This window comes from Desmodus rotundus, chromosome 9 (assembly GCF_022682495.2).
Source record: "Desmodus rotundus isolate HL8 chromosome 9, HLdesRot8A.1, whole genome shotgun sequence".
In the NCBI taxonomy this organism is placed as follows: Eukaryota; Metazoa; Chordata; class Mammalia; order Chiroptera; family Phyllostomidae; genus Desmodus; species Desmodus rotundus.
In genome coordinates, this window is record NC_071395.1 from 34,419,287 (window position 1) to 34,434,179 (window position 14,893).

Sequence of the window (14,893 nt, forward strand, 5' to 3'; positions counted from 1 at the left end):
TCTACAAAGCCATCCAGTGACTCCTACAAAGGTGGGGCTGTGACTGCGATGGGTTAATGGAGAGGCTTTAGGTGGCTGGCAAAGTACAACACTAAGGGAACAGGAGTATCCACCTTATACAAATTCACTAAGCTATAGCTTTGTTTAGCATTGCTTTCTGTATCTTTTTTATTTTACAATAGAAAGAAGAAAACAAAATTTTAACATATATAAAAGAGATTAGTTTGTGTGGTTTTTTAACATCAAAAATTACATTTTCATTGCTTCACCCAGGAAGTGGCCTTAAAAGAAACAAATGGAATTGCTACACTCCTCTTTGCACTTGAGCTAATGGGGATTAGTTCTTAAGGATGTTCAGAGTGCTCCAGGATCTCTCTATACAAAAGCCAACTAGAGTTAAGAGCAGTGAATGCCCAGACTTCTTGACTCCAGCCACTCCATCCCAGCTCTCCAGATAAATTAAGGAGCTTCGGGTCGACAGCCCAGCAGCCTAGGTGCTGGTCCCCTCTCCACCATTGCGAACAGGCCCTTTCTTCAAATCTCAGTTCTAGCACGGGGCACCAGCTTTCCTGTTGCTGCAGATCAAAACCCCAGTTCCTACGGAGTAAGGCCAGGCCTGTGATCACCAAATCTCTAAGAACGTGGGTTTCCACCGTGAATCTACTCCTGACTGTTGGGTCTCCCAGACGCGGGCCGTCTGCCAGGCTAGACTTCTGACCATTACCTGCTTCTAGAACGCCCCACCCAGAACCACCACCAACTGCCTGCCTTCTGAGGGTGCGCATCAGGAGCCTGAAGCTGGTCTCCAGCCAGTCTGGACCTTCAGATGCTGCCTGATCCCAAGAGCCACCCTGATGGCCTAACTCCCCGGAGTCACTGTCCTGATGCGGCCTGGGCCCTTCTGCTGTCATTTATGTTCTCCAGGGATTTATCCGTTAGGCAGACTTCTCCAACTTCACTGCAGTTTCCTTCTCTTCGATACAGCTCACCACCCCAGCCAGCTTTCCCTGCCCCTTAATAAAAAACATAAATTTGCAGATCTGGAAATACCCTCAGTGGTCTTTTTTTTTTTAATTAGCTCATTCGCTTTCGTTAGGAAATTGAGCATCAGAGAAGTGATGGTGGGTTTGAAAAGATGGCATGCCTACCAAAACCCAGGCGTCTGCAACAGTGACCCTGCCTCTTTCCTCTCCTTCCATCCTTGGCCACTGTCTCTCTCAAACGTGCACCAATCCTCAGCACTGTCCATGCACGCTGCCATTAGCTCTGTTCCAGGAAGGAGGTGGTGCCGGGGGCTGGTTGGGCACCTTGGTGCTGCAGGCCGATGAGCAAGGCACACACAGTCCTGCCCTAACACAAACAGGGATCGGTGGAGAGGACCATACTAAAAAGCCACCGTAGAGCATGCTAAATGCTGGCACAAAATTTTCTTACTGACCAAACTCCACTCTGACTCTTCTTCAAGCAGGCCTGACTTCTGGGCTTCCATGTTTGTCTCTGCATTGTCCAGTTTTAGCAAGAATCCTGCTAAGTCAGTTTAACCAGATTCCTCCACCCCAGTATCTGATTACCGTTCAGCTTCCTCATCTCCCACCTTCCCCCAGATGATGACCCATCACCCTGTCCTGTCTTCATCAAAAGTCCTACGTGGTCGCCTCAGCCAGAACCGCTGACCCCTGATGTCACCTCTTAGTAATTTGTCATTTGCTGACCCCCACCAGGCTCCTTGGCTGTACACTCCCACTTGCCCACGCTGCGTTGGGAGCTGAGGCTAATCTCTCGCCCCCACTACGAGGCCTCTTGGCACCCTCACCATGGCCTCCTTCAATGAAGTCCGCCCTAGCACCCTCAACAAGGGCCATGAATACTTTTTTGTGTGACACTGCCGTAGTACAAAAAGCACATGATGCTATTCACACATGTGTCAAAGCTGTAAGCATCTGCGTGCCCATCTTTGCAGCAATTCCCCTGCCTGAGAACTTATTCTGGGGAAATAATCATGGATGCGGGAAAAGATTTTGCCACAGATATGCTCATCCCAGTGGTGTGTACAATCGTGAGTTGTCAGACATAACCCAGATATCAAACAACCCTGGACTGGCCACATAAGTCACGGTACATCCATTCACTGGGCACTGTGTGTTGAAAAAATAACATGACACAGTGTGAAAAGAATTCATGAAATAGTGATCAGCAAAAACACAGATTATAAAACAGAACATACACTAAGATTCTATTGTGTAAGATATTTTATTCCCACAGAGAGTGGAGAGAAGTCCATATACCAAAATGTTATAAAATGATAATTAAAGGTAATTTTTATTCTCTTTCTTTTGCTTCTCTGTTTTCCACAATAAATATACATTTGTAGTATAGTAAAAATTAAAACAAACTTCTCTTCCTCCAGGAAATGCCTTTAAAACTCTTCTGACCCTCTCACTTGCTCATTCTCATTATACGTTCTCGAATTTGGATCTTCCAAACAATGTGGATTCCTCCAACTCTGAGATAAGGGCCAAAGCAAATGCATTATAATTAAACTACTGTCTTCACAAGGCCTTCAGTGAGCCAACATCCCTCCATATTAAAAAGAGAAAAATCTTTATTTTCTTAAAAAAAGGGAAAAATTTTATTCAGGGCTTTAAAATAACAATACATTCAAATGCTAGTGCTAATCAAAGATGAAAAACAAAATAAAGCTCTATTTTATATTTATCCGATGAGCAAACATGAGAAACGACCATAGCGCCCGGGGCTTGTAAGGCTGTACAAAGACACCCTGTAACGAGCACCCTGAATAACTTGTACTTTTCAAAGTTAACCCATTGAAAAAAGAAAAGGAATTACTTTTAGCTTTCTTCACAGCACTTGAGCAAATTTCCTTGCACATCAGTCATCCTGCTTCCTGTTCAAAATGGAGTGGTTTGCATTCATCTTTAACGTCCTCTGCTTCATCTCTTCTCTTCATGAATTTTGAAATAGAAAGTTTCCCAAGACACATTACAAGCCATGGGAAAAGAGCTATTTATTTCTGTTTATTATTGTCCTGTGGGGAATTCAAAAGAATTTTCCAGAGAGAACTCTGTCTTCTGCTTGGCGTCTTGGAACATGGAAGGGTGGGCACGAAGCAGGTGCAGAGACAGGGGCGGTCACTAGTCACATCTTCCTCGCTGGGCAGCCCCGTCTGTTAATCTTCTCCATTAAACACGCATGGGTGCCTTGAGAGAACTGCTCAGCCAGCGGGACGGCACTTAGGAAAGCACCAAAGAGCGGAGGCTGCCCGGAAAAGTGCGTCTCATCACAGAAAACTCAGCCGCGCCACTCTGCAGTGGACACCGACTGCTAGTTTTAAATACACTGACCCTGGCTTCAAATACAGGCATCGCAGATTCTGAGTTGGGAGGAAGCCTCCAGAAGGCCCGCAGTCCCTCCCAGGTCCTTCTCTACACACCGTGGAGGGGGTCTGGTGGCCGGCAGAAACGACTCGGCCCAGACATTTATTTTTTCTTTATATTTTGGTGAGCACGCTTCAGCAGAAAGCTAGCCACTGCTGCGTGGCTTTTTATTAGCAAGGCTGCAAGGGGCACTCACTCTCTCCTCAGAAATGGGCTGTTGGCAAAAGACGGTTCTCCTGAGGATGCGCTGCAGTGGGCCCGCCACCCTGAGTATTTGCCCTGCTTTGTCTCCTGGTGAGAATGTGTGTGAGCGCACACGCGTGTGGGTAGCTCTGGCCTAGAGTTACAGGAGAGTGTGGGGACAGGGACGCTAATGTTCTCATTCTCCTCCCCCGGCCCAAACGGAGACGGTGACGGGAAAACGACTTCATCTGCAGAAGCACACCCCAAAGACAGCTCAGATGGGCAATGAAGAGAAGCAATGTGGCTCGCCAGCTGAGCAGCGCGAAACGCTCTGATGTACTGCACGGCGGAACCGATTTTTAAAAATAAAAGAAAGAGAGTCGAGGCCCTTTTCTCCCCCTGGTTGTTGTTGACTCTCCAAAACACTGGGTCTGGCACGGGTTCTGATCCCTGGAGTTTGATGCACGTTTGATTCACAGACTGCTGCGTGTCTGCACCAGATGGCCTCGAGTTAATGAACACAAACTCATCACTTTTGCTCACCAGGGAAATGTGCAGCTCAATCTGATTTGTACTCTACAACTAAAAATATTTGAGTATTTTTAGGGAGCATTTTACCGAGACAAAATGGCACTTCAGGAAAGCATTAAAAGAACAGAGACTAACCACCAAACTGCAACTGCGACCCTCTGCGCGTGGCGGAGCCGCCCCTCAGGCCACTCTGCCACCACAGTTGGAGTGACCCGCCGTGAACCGTACGGGAATGATGGCCCCGTTCTGCCCTCCACCTCGTGCTCTTCCCCAACCCCTCAGCCTTGCCCCGGGCTGAACCTGTGGTCCCAAAGCACAACGGAGCACTTGTCCCAAACACTAGATCTTCTCACGTGTGTAACTAGCAGAACTACTTTTCCCAGGGGACACACATACACACACGCAGAGTCATTCATATTCGTTCAATGTGTTCTTATCTCTATGTTCTTACAGATAACGGTACTTTTAGGATTGAAACAATATTCATTAGATTAAGTCTACAAGATCTCCATGTCCGTCTGGGACAAGTCGTGTCCGACTGGGACAGAACTTTGTTCAGCTGGATATGTTCTGGTCATCAGCACCAGCGAACGAAAGAACCGACTCAGTAATGAATCCTGTTTCCTATGGCTCACTTTTTCCCTTCCCCAAACTCCCACATTTCCTGCTGTTTTACTAAATCTTAGTCCAGATAAAGTTCCTCATAACCTTGAAACCTGGGTCTGCTCTGGGAGCTTGTTAGAAATGGCCAATGGCCTGCCCAAGCCTTATCCCATCCCACTGAACCCAAGCCTGCATTTGAAGAGGAGCCCCGGGGAACCACGGTGGCCAAAAGCTTGAGAAGCATCTCCTTCTCGTCCCTTAATCACGTATAACACTTGAATCCAGACCACCAGTGTTCTTACAGGTTGTACCACCTTAACAGGGAAATCGTTTAATCACCTAGAACTCTTCCCTATAAAGATATTTTATAAGTAGCAGGTTTTAACAGAATACTTTGACTTTTTCATGGTGATCACCTTCACAAACAGACATCACTCTGCTTGTTGTTTGGAAGGAAAAAGAATCACCATTCGTTACAAAATGTTCTTTGTACGGACTAGCACAAAGGAGGCAAAGAACTCTGTTTCCACTCGCACGGAGGGCCCGGAAACCAGGCGGCACCACTGAGAGATACGCTTCCAGTGAAGCGTCTCCAGTTGCCTTTGGCAAGACGTCGTCTGACTCACAGCCTTCTCCTGCTTCAGCAGCTGAAATGAGGTTCTCTTTCCAGCCAATCCTGGAGCAGCTGCATAGAATTAATAGGAAATAATAGTTTTCTGTGGCGGGTCTGAAAAACACATTCTTTGTCACCTTAAGGGAAGCTGAAGGCAGGCGGGGGCAGCTAGGCCTCCGGCTGCTCAGGGTGACCCCCCCACCCTGGCCTGCCAGGCTGCCTGCAGTCAACGGCCAAGAAAGTCTGACACGATCCCTAGAACCGAGCGATCCAGAGAAGGCCCGCGTGCAGGAAAGCTTGCTGCTGTGGAGGTGGAAGCTGAGGCCCCTGCGGGTGCTGTGTCGGGAGTGAGCAGCTGGGGGGCTGCCCTTGGTGCTGTCAGCCGCGGGAACAGGCCGTAGTGCCGGGGCGGGGACAAAGGGTGAACCAGCTGCAAGCATGCTCAGCCAGAGGGCCCGCAAAGCTGGCCCTGCAAATTTTAGAGCTGCTTCCCGATTCCAGTTCAAACGCTGCAGCGGCTGCTAAGTGAACTCTAATTTGGTGAAACAGCTATGGTGGTCCGGGACCAATTTAGCTCAAACAATAGATTGACAATAGAATCACAGGCTGTCCCAGCAGGAAGGACTTTCTATGACCTTCTCACCCAGGGTTTTCAAATTCGGAAGCCAGTGGCCGCAGTAAGTGCAGGCGCGAGGGTCTGCAACTGTACTCTTCAACGTGTCACCCGCTGCCCACGGGTGGGGCCTGAACCTGTACACGAGGCTCCTTCAAATTGAGATGTGCTATGGGTATAAAATACAAGGGAGAAAGCAATGTAGAAGAGCTCATTCATGTTTTACATTAATTTTATATTGAAAAGAATATTTTGGATGTGCTGGGTTATACAATTTATTAAGATGAATTTCACCCATTTGGTTTTCCTGTTTTCGATGTGGACGCCAGGACATTTTGAATTACCCATGCGACCCAGAGTTGTGATTTGCCTGTGGGACAGGCTGGTCTGGAACCTCGGCGGGGAATGGCAACCACACCTAACTGCAAAGTGTGTGCCTTTTTGAAAATTATTACGATTCAAGCTTAAAAAAAGAAAAGAAAGAAGACTGCAGGCCGAATGCCACGCACAGGCACCGGTTTGTGACGAACGCTTTTGGTTTAAAGGTGGGGAAGTGCCCCAATTACACAGCTAGTTAGTGTTAAGGCATAAAGGGGAAACCTAGGTCTCTCCTGGCTCGCAGAGCCCAACGACTTGTTCCAGGGGGGCTTGTTCAATGAAGTCAAAAACTGAAATGGCAGTTCGAAGGGAACCTGTGGCCTTCATGTGGTCCCTTTACTTGTCTGGGATTTGTACCTGTAAAATGGGGGGTCCTAGGGTCTGAATGTTTGTGCCCCCCCAAGTTCACATGTTGGAAACCTACCCGCCAAGGTGATGGTACCTGGAGGTAGGTGCTTTGGGCAGGGACGGGCTCACGAGAGTGGGGTCCTCATGAATGGGATCCGTGCCTCTGTAAGGGGGGCTGACAGAGCCCCCTTGCCCTTCCACCACGTGAAGACACCGGGAGAAGCCTGCCCCGGGAGGGGGGCCGCCACCAGCGGAGTCGGCAGCCCAGTCTCCTGAGCGGTGAGAAATAAACATCTGTTGTCGATAAGCTATCCAGCCTGTGGTATTTTGTTATAGTTGCCCGGACAGACCAAGACAAAGGCGTGGTGAGAAGCCCTCTTAGTCCCCTTGGACTCTAACAATCTAGCATTCATGGGCCTCGCAGAGAGAACTCAGGGGTGAACCTGCCACAGGCTATGAGGGCGCTGAGGCTGGAGGGCCCAGTGAGCAGCCACAGGGAGACAGTTCTCCAGGAACTGAATCCTGTACCAATCTTACACTAGTCCAGTCTCATTCCATAAATATTTACCGAGTTCCAGTGAGCGTCAGGCCCTGTGCGAGGCATAGCGTGGAGGGAGTTTACAAAAGCCACTCGGGCAAGGCCTCCTTATCTTTGAGGAGTTGGAGGCAGAGGGAGAGTTCAAGGGACATCAGCACGGTGCACACGTTAGCGAATGCGCACGACGCCACGTGGCTGCAAAGGAGACAGCAGTGCCACCAGGAGTGAGGGGTGGTGTCGGCGAAGAGTTGGGGTTTTAATTAAATCTTGAAGAATAAAAGAAATGGAGACTGGGGACAGATACTCTGGGCAGATGGAGAAGTGTGCGCGCGCTGATGAAACCACGGGGAGCGGGGGAGAGCGCAATGGTATTTGATTGCAGGGAAGCATGTCCCGTATGTGCTGGAGGGCCGGCAGCAACGGCTGCCTCGCGTCCTGACAGCAAAGGTGGAACCTGCTGCTCGTGTAAATGTTGGTGCCACCAAAAGCAACTTCTGAAGATAGATGCCAGAAATTGAAATAACAAATGTATTCTGTTTTATTTGTAATTGTTTTAATTTATGATTATCACAAATAATTTGCATTCTGTAATCATGTTTTAAAACTAATAGATGTATTGCATATGATTATTCAGATTTTGTAGGCATTGTTTTTACTCCATCTTCTTAGGCTGGCATTCTACATGCTGCTGGCATTCTCTTCACCAGATTAAAAAAATCCAAGAACCAAAACACCAGGTTGGCCAGCTTTTCCAGACAGACCAGGCCCCAGAGCAGCCATTTCTTTGTTTTCCTTCATGCTGGTCTCTGAGACTTGTCACACATTCCTCTTTTCGGCAAGCCTGCTCTCCCCCAATGCCTCTCAGAACCCAGCTACCTGTTAGACCCAAGTTCTGCCAACCTATGGCTCTTTCCAGTATGACGTATGACTGCAAAGTGTTAATGAGTAAGGAAATCAATATTTTAGCTGCCTCAGTAGTGTGAACCGAACTTTGAAAGAAAAGCCAATTATCCTGCGTGTAAGTTGGGAAACAGGCTTTGGCTACAATGCTGGAACAGACCTCAAAACCAAAGAAATCTCCTGGGGACTGGGCCCTAACACTTACCCAGATACAAAGCAGTTTACTAGCCCTGCCCACGGAAGGACTAAGCAAATGCTGACAGTTCAGACCAGAAGTATTCTGATACTCTGTCTACATGATCCCATGATTTACAAGCAAATTCTTAACTGCAGGGCTGACTAAATCAATCATAAACCGACGTAAATATGAACCCATTTTACCTGAAGGTTATTCTAGATGCACAGACCAGCTTCATCGTTCACTCATTCAACAAATATTTATTTTGTGCTCCCTCTACACACAAGGCAAAGACCAGCTAGGGTGAGTGTTTCAATGAACTCAGTCCAGTAAGACAGAGAAGATATCTGCTTTGATAACTTCAATGTAGAACACGTATATGATAATAATTTATTGACTGATCAGAAAGTCAGACATGTGTCAAGGAGTAGTGAGTACTATGGTGGACCTAATCACTTAAGATCATATTGGACAGGGCTCTGAATGACAGGCTATGGATCCTTGAGTCCACAGAAGGGTTCTTCACGAGAGAGAAGCATAACCAAAGTGGAACTTTGGGACAAGGCGGAAGATGAGTTAAAGAGGGTGAGACTGGAACCCAGTGACCAGGTAGGAGGCTGGGGGAACAGTCCATGCCAGAGCAAGTGTTAAGATGGGAATGAAAAGAAGTGGGCAGAAATGAAAGAGATAAAGACGAAGGAAACCCATTGGTAAATCAGCTGGAGGGAACAAGGGAGAGTTCTGGGGAGAATGTCAGGATGTTAAAAACACGGGGGCGTGCAGGGAGGAACTGACTTGAAAGAAAGATCAACAGTGTGGGTTTAGACATGTCAATTTTGAGATCCAAATGGGGCATCCCGTTGAAAATACCCATAAAGCAGTGGGAAAGGTGGACCAGAAGGTGAAAGAGGGAGATAAACTGAGCTGTATTGGATATTCATCAATTGTTTGTTTAGTTGACATGTGCATTAACTATAAGCTGATGCTCACGTGGGAGGACTGGGTACCAGACAGCGGGCTAGGGACTGAAGGTGCAATGATGAACAAAACAAATCCCTGCCCTAAAGGAGTTTTTGGACTGAAAGAGGAAATAAACCAGTAGTAATTACAATAAAAAGGGTAAGTGTTATAAGAATGCAGGTGCTATAAAAACACACTGAAGGGGACTTAAGCCAGAATATTGGAGCCAGGAAAGGGGGTGTGTGAGGAGAAAGAACAGGGAACCACAGACTGGCGACTGCAGCTGGGGGAAAGGTGAGTGACTGAATATACAGATGCACTGACTAGAAAGAGGGAATTCTGAACCACAATCTGCAGCAACTGGCCCAGAAAGCCAAACAAGAACCCCTGTAGCAATTGGTCCCAAACAGCCAGGACTATGTTAGTAACTGACAGCTTCCCAATTTTTGCTTCCAACCTAGGAACAACCAAAGGAAGCCAAATATGTACACCTAACAAATCACATAGGCCATCCCTGGTCTAGCTAGCCCACCTGCAACTTCCCCATGCCGACATCCTCCAATCAGGGCACACCTGACGCCTTTCCTTTTTCTCACTCTAAATCTTTCCCACTCCTTCTAGCCTCTGGGTGTCTGCCAAGTGCAAGTGAAGGTGGCTGACTGCCTTGTTATAGTAAGTTCTGAATGAATAGCCATTGCTTGTTCACATTAGGGGGACTCCTCTTACTTCACAAAATTTGGGGTGTGGGGGTTAGCAGAACTGAGAATGGAGTTTGGGCTAAGGAGAGTCAACAGCCACATCAGACGTGACCTAAAGCAGGAGAAGGAGCCTGAAGTGCATGCTGAGTGCTAAGTCATCCATGCAGAGGTGAGAGCTGACTCTCACTCTTGAGTCCCACCTTTTTAGGACTAGTTTTCAGAGAATGAACAAAGGAATGAGTGGGGACAAGACTACATTTCCAAGTCAAGGACCCAAAGTCACCCATTCTTTGCCCACCATATAAGAAGTAGAAGGTCCATGGATGCCCAGGGACCCTTAGGGGACTTTGTGAATTTGGAACACTGAGCAAGAGGTGACACTGGAGCCACCCCTAACACACATGTAGACACAAACACAACATAACAAACCAAGCAAATAAACAACACACAAGGAAGACAGGAGAGAACGGCTGAATCACGACACTGTGTCAGAGTGGGCTGTCAAATGGTTAGAGTAAATAAAAACCCGAATTAGCTAAAACGCCTCCATTCGGAACAAAGGCTGCAACCCCACGCTGCATTTGACCTTTAAGTCCCTCCTGTCGTGCTTAATCTCAGGCAAACACATCTTGATTTGCCAAACTTCTTTAGAGTGAACTGAACACACCAGAAAAGAAATGGAACCTTGAATAAGAGGCTTATTTTCATTATGCTATATTTTAATAAAACACAATTTCATTATGTGTTTTTGAAAAAATATTTATCAGATTTTTTCACAAGATCCTCCAAGCACACTTGATTTTCACATTATATGGGAGATGAAAAAGGGAGTGTGTGTGTGTGTGTATGCCTGTGTGTGTTGAGAGATAAGCCCTTGAGTCACTTGCTCCAAGACTTCCCCTTTTCTCCTGAGGAAAAAGAAGCCTGTGATCCCACACATATTTAGAAGTAAATTGGGCATTAAAAAAAAACCCCACATCTATTGACTCTCAGGCTGGCCCTCCACTCATTCTTGTAACCTATTCCCATCTTATGGACCAGGCAAACTGAGGCAAAAGGGTCGGGGGAGACTGTACACAAACAGCCTCAGTGAACCGTGTCTGCTGACACCCACACTCTTGAGCAGTAACTGCCCACATCAACTTTGGGCTTGAGCATGAGACTTACTTTAGCCAATGGACCATTGGCAACGTGAGCAGAAGCTTGGCAAGCACTTGCTCGTCAGGGCTCAGCATGCTGCCACACCCTGTGAGGCTGCCTAGCCCTTGAAGAGGAAAGACCGGACATTGCAGCTGCTCCAAAGGAGCCCAGGCTCCAGGTGACCCATCAACTAAAGGTAGTCACCTGAATAAGCTTAGGCAAAATCAACAGGATGATCCAGCCCACCCACTGAATCATGAGAAATAGGATAAGTTATTTTTGTTTTAAGCCACTAAGTTTTGGGTGGCTTGTTACACAGTGACAGCTAACTAATACACTAAGGAAAAACAAATCTGTCCATGGCCGTCATTCACAGACCGAAGAGTAGACCTGAAGTCTTTGCGTCCACTACTTCGCACAGCAATGGAGGATGTCTTGGTGAACTGAACTATCCTCGGCTTGGAACCCTGAGATTCCAAGTTCTAGATTCACTCAAAATCCCTGTGGTTAGCTCAACCATTTTCTTAATGATTTTTGACTCTGATTCTATGCAACACACCATTTCCCTCAGACATTGGCTATGACTGGCTTCGTATGCTTGAGGGGAGAGGAAACCAGCCACCACTCCCTAGATCAACACTAGAAGTGATGGCTGCTGACATATCTTTGCACCATGGGACAGAGAGAAAAATGGCAGAGAGACAGAGACACTTGACTCAAGGACACACACCGCTGCTGGTACAAGGGACAGGGGAAGAACCCAGGTCTTCTCACTCCGAAGCCAGCATCTTTTAGGTGATACGTGCCACTTCCCTAGCAAGAGGGGAACACTCCAATCCCGCAGCTCAGGTAGTGATCACACGTCAGCTCTAGGCATGAGGCTGCCACTTGGGCGCACAGGGCATTCTGCCTTCAAAGGCGTCAGGGTGAACGACAGAGCCACAAGGGGTATCTCAGCAAGACACTCAGCAAGACTGAGGGTGAGTTAACTTATTAATTCATTGCTGATACCCACATGTGTCTGAACAGGGTCTGAGAGAGCAGGGCCATGGATTGCAGATTATCTCACTTGACTGAATATATAAAACTAGATACATAAAACTTGTTATTTATAGGACATTATGTTAAAATCTGTCTTTTGTTGTTCTTTTGCTAGTGAAGCCTTCAAATTCATGCATATTGTTTAAAAACAACATTATAAGTTTTGCAGTAGAAAAGCTGTTGGTTTGTATGTGAGGGCCACCAGGGCCACCTCCCCCACCCTCACCCCACCCCCAAGTAAGAAAGTGTCAGATTTACATTTGTCAAATAAAGAGAACTGGGTTACCTGCGATCACTGAGCTCTCCCAGCACTGATTAGTAGACAATTACAAAGTGACTTGGGAATGCAATTTGCAAATGGATGGTGCTACAGAAGCATGCGTTCCACTTTGGAGGAAAAAAAGAAAACGAAAAACATATGCCACAATCAAGTTTTAATCATCGTAAATCATGCTTCAGTTTATTCATCTGTAATAATACTGTTTGTTGGCTCATTATGAGGTTTCACACCACCTTGAAGACACTGAGCTCGCCTGCATGACGTGCAGCATGGATTGTTGGGTTTGACATGTAAACTAATTACATCCGAATTTTGCTCTGCCTTCATTTCAGCCTGTCGGGGAGGCGTATAGACACGGCGCTCAACGTGCGGCCCAGAACCCCCATGCTTCGCTCAGTAGTCCACCAGCCCAAAGGTAGTCAGAAAAAAAGAGCACCAGAGACCACGAGAGGGGAAAAGTTGGTAGTGAACCCTGGGAGTGGTGACTGCTATAATACTGCAGATGTACGCCTCTAAGAATTAGTTGATTTGAAGCAAAAAGAGGAATATATAAATGACTAACAAGTCAGGGGGTCTATCAGAGTGTAATGTGGGTAACATTTATTGAATGCTCATATAAGATGCCATTCCTTTTCCATACATTGTCTCACTTTATTCTCCCAGCAAGCTAAGAGGTAGATATTTTTATAATCTACATTTCACGTGGGAGGACATTGAGGCCAGAGAAGCTAAGAAACTTAACTTCTGTCCAAGGTCACCCAGGAGCACAGCTGGGATTGGAACCCAGCTGTCTTTCCCTTGAGCATGTGCCCGAAGCCACTAAACTGACGACAGGGAAGGCCCAGTGTCCGCAGCTCTGGACTGTAAGCCCAGTTTGGCAGGGAGCTCCGAGGCCTTCTCTGAGGTCCCTTTCCAGCTACATCGGCGAGTGCGGCACTGACCCTGCTTTGACTCCTGCGCTTCTCTGTGAGACACCTCAGCACAGTAGGACGTACAACCCGTGTCCTCAGGATCAACAGTTCAGCGTGGCTGGGGGCACCTGAGCGTCCCCAAGATTGTTCTCAAGGTCACAGGTCAAAACTGTTTTCACACAAACACTAAGGTGTGTTTCCCTTTTTTAGTCTTATTCTCCTGTAAGTATAGACGGAATTTTCCAGAAGCTACATGAAGAGTGATGGCATCACTCTGATGGCTAATGGAATGTATGCTTGTGTTTCCAAAATCTCAGTTCTGACTTCTAATATGGTAAGTGTCAATAGATATAATGCTGAAAAACAGAAGTTAGTTGGGGTCCTCGATCATTTTTAAGCATTTAAGGAGGTCCTGAGGTCAAAAAGTCTGAGAGCCTCCACTCAAGGTCACACCCATTAGACCAACAGAAACAGAATAACCTAGAGTCTCAAACACTGATGAACAGGACTTAAGAGGGAAAAGACTGGTGCTTTGGTGCAGCTAATTGCTAACAAGCCATTGCAATTCCTTGAACGGAGCAGATCCGCTGACTCACACAACACAGGAGAATGAGAGTGGGGAAGAGGGCTGCTTGATGAGGACCTTGGGGGTTAACTCTTCCCTAAAATCCTTACCCATGAGCCCACCACTGAGTAGGCGTTGCTTATGTTGGGGAAAGGAATGCGCTGGTAGAAAACTGAGTCATAAGCATGCCTCAGTTAGCAACTGTCGTGACCCAGGCCTGCCTTCCTCATCCACAGCTGAGTGTTCAAGGTGGGCTATCCTTGAACAAGTCATTGCCTCTGTGTGCAAGGTGCTGATGAAACTGTGGCCTTCAGTTAGACTGGGTATGGCGTGCCAGGGTGGTTAAGAGCACGAACAGCAGAGAACTAATACTGACCCAGCCCTCCTGCAAATCAGGAGCTTGGTGCATATTTTCTCATTTGTTCTACACAATAAACTTCTGAGGCCCATATGATTAAATCCATTTCGGAGATTAGGAAATTGCAGCTGAGTGATGAAGGCAGTTATCCAGGCTCAAACATCCAAGACGACATCATAAGACCAAGGACTGAGTGCTATGGGTACCCAAGCCTACAGACTCCTCTGCTACACTGAGGTTCCGAAACCTAGCTGTGCATCAGACTCACTCAGGGAGTTTTACATGTTCCACATTTCTTGGCCCCACTCCTACAGATTCACATTCAGTTGATGTGGGTGGGGCTCAGGAATTCACAGAACCCTACTAACAATCAACTTTCAGCTTTGTTTTTTAATAGCTATATGATTAGTTGGATGAGTCATTTCATATTTGAAAGCCTTCTCCACATCAGAAGTACTGGTTGGCTTTCTCTTCAGGGACATTTTTTTTGTTCTCAAAAAACCAGTATTTTCATTATATTTTGAGCATCTTCACAGGAAGCTAAGCATAGACCCAGCCACTGGAGAAGTGGACAGCGGTGGTCTTCTGAGCCCTAGCAGGGGCGTCCAAACTTTTGGCATCTCTGGGCCACACCGGAAAGGGAAAAGTTGTCTTGGGCCA

The 14,893-nt window shown here is 47.0% G+C and overlaps 1 protein-coding gene across 1 annotated transcript in view; it reads right to left on the bottom strand.

The window, feature by feature from the left end:
* MSRA (methionine sulfoxide reductase A) overlaps positions 1-14,893 on the bottom strand; it is a 337,518-nt gene that overhangs the window by 59,326 nt on the left and 263,299 nt on the right. The window lies entirely within an intron of this gene.